Raw genomic sequence first — 2,682 nt, 5'->3', positions numbered from 1 at the left:
CGGAAACTGGCCACGGGTCGCAGGTCGTTCTGATGTTTCCTCCGCTCTATAAAAGAGATGAGTCTGGAAGTGTCGAGGCGAGCTGCGCCAGAGGCCGCGTTGGGCTGCATCCATGGCTCCTCACGCAGGCAAACCTGCGCAGAGGGACGTCTGCATGGCTCGCCTTGGAGTAAGACGCATACGAAGTCCCTCGCTGCCTGACTCACGCTGCGGAAGTAGTCCTCCGGGAAGCTGAAGTCGAGACGGCAGATGTTGAGGCAGGTCTCCTCGACACTCTCGTCCAGGAAAGGGGAAGCCCCACTGAGCATCACGTACGCCAACACGCCTAGACTCCAGAGGTCAGACGCCAGAGCCGCTGGTTCACCCAGCACCAGCTCAGGGGCAGAGAACTCTGGGCTGCCCAGCAGAGGGTGGATGTAAGGGGTGTTGGAGAGATGTGCCGCATCACCGAAATCCGTCAGTTTGACTAGAGGCTGGGTTGACGTTTGCTCGATTAATACATTCTCGGGCTGAAAGACATAATGCAGATAAGTGAAAGTGAAAGTGACGTGACATGTGGCCAAGTATGGTTACCCATACTTGGAATTAGTGCTCTGCATTTAACCCATCCTAAGTGCACACACACAGCAGTGAACACACACCCGGAGCAGTGGTGCTCCGGGTGTGTATAAGTGTGTATAAGATAAGCATGGGATAACAGACACATGACAAGTTCAAATGATAAAAATAGAAATTAAATAGCACACTTGACTTGAGAATGATGTAATCCAGTCAAGTATTCAAGCAAAGTAGTCTCTACTTAAAATACTTCACAAAATTGAATTATTCAGTAGTATAGGGAAGATGGGATAAAATGACCTCCCACCTTATTTTTCTTTTAACCACAGATGTCACAAAATCTCTAGGAGTGGCAATATATTAAAATAGAAGCAATTAGTCAGCTGGAGACTGCAGTAGAGCATAAGTGTTTGCTTAAAGGGTGTAAACTGGATGTTTCATCACTTATGAATATATACTGTATATACAGCGGTTGGACAATGAAACTGAAACACCTGGTTTTAGACAACAATAATTTATTAGTATGGTGTAGGGCCTCCTTTTGCGGCAAATACAGCATCAATTCATTTTGGGAATGACAGATACAAGTCCTGCACAGTGGCCAGAGGGATTTTGAGCCATTCTTCTTGCAGAACAGTGGCCAGGTCTCTACGTGATGCTGGTGGAGGAAAACGTTTCCTGACTCGCTCCTCCAAAACACCCATAGTGGCTCAATAGTATTCAGATCTGGTGACTGTGCAGGCCATGGGAGATGTTCAACTTCACTTTCATGTTCATCAAACCACTCTGTCACCAGTCTTGCTGTGTGTATTGGTGCATTATCATCCTGATACATACACAGCACCGCCTTCAGGGTACAATGTTTGAACCATTGGGTGCACATGGTCCTCCAGAATGGTTCGGTAGTCCTTGGCAGTGACAAGCACAAGCCCATCTAGCACAAGTATTGGGCCTAGGGAATGCCATGATATTGCAGCCCAAACCATCACTGATCCATCCCCATGCTTCACTCTGGGCATGCAACAGTCTGGGTGGTAAGCTTCTTTGGGGCTTCTCCACACCGTAACTCTCCCGGATGTGGGAAAGACAGTGAAGGTGGGCTCATCAGAGAACAATACATGTTTCACATTGTCCACAGCCCAAAATTTCTGCTGCTGGCACCATTGAAACCGACGTTTGGCATTGGCACGAGTGACCAAAGGTTTGGCTATAGCAGCCCGGCCATGTATATTGACCCTGTGGAGCTCCCGACCAACCGTTTTGGTGGAAACAGGAGAGTTGAGGTGCACATTTAATTCTGCAGTGAGTTGGGCAGCTGTGGTTTTATGTTTTTTGGATACAATCAGTGAAGATTGGCCACCAGGCTGCACAAATATAGCCCTGAAACCTCCAACACTATATTGGCCAGTGTTTTATAAACTATCATTTATACAACTAAATTAGCAAATCTTTCAGTTTATTTCCCTTAATAACACATTGGCTGATGCATCATGCATCTATTTTAAGTCTCTTATTTACTTCACTCATTCTTATTCTTGTTTACAAATGTCTGATAAACATTAAAATATATTTCCATGTATTCTAAACATTACACAAAATTTACAGAATGTTTTCTAACATCCAATAAGGACATCTCAGCATATTGTATTCATCTCAGCAAATGTATTCTATTACACTCTAAATATGACATCTAAATCAGTGGTTCTCTATCTTTTTGACTCCCAAGGGCCATTAGGATATACACAACAAAATTAGGTACTCCATGTATTAAATAATAATAATAAAGCAATTAAAAACAATTAAAATTGATAAAATATATGATGACAGCTCAGTGGCAATTTGACCTCTTTTCATAAGTCAAGCTAGTCTTCTACTATATCTTATAGATATATTAGTTATATTTAGATTTTTGATATGTTGTATTGATACATCATATTGTTAGTCATCAATGCATCGATTCATATATTTGCTTAATACCCTGTTTCTATTATTTAGATTAATATTTTCTACTGGGAAGGATTTATTTGTGCTATTGTTTATATTTAGAATGAAAGCTGTCACCAGGAAGAGTTATTTGTATTTTTATTTATTTGTTATTTGTACTTTTATTGCTTGTTATATACT

Source organism: Sinocyclocheilus anshuiensis, unplaced genomic scaffold, assembly GCF_001515605.1.
Source record: "Sinocyclocheilus anshuiensis isolate Anshui unplaced genomic scaffold, SAMN03320099.WGS_v1.1 scaffold1272, whole genome shotgun sequence".
Classification (NCBI taxonomy): domain Eukaryota; kingdom Metazoa; phylum Chordata; class Actinopteri; order Cypriniformes; family Cyprinidae; genus Sinocyclocheilus; species Sinocyclocheilus anshuiensis.
This window is presented reverse-complemented; position numbering follows the sequence as displayed.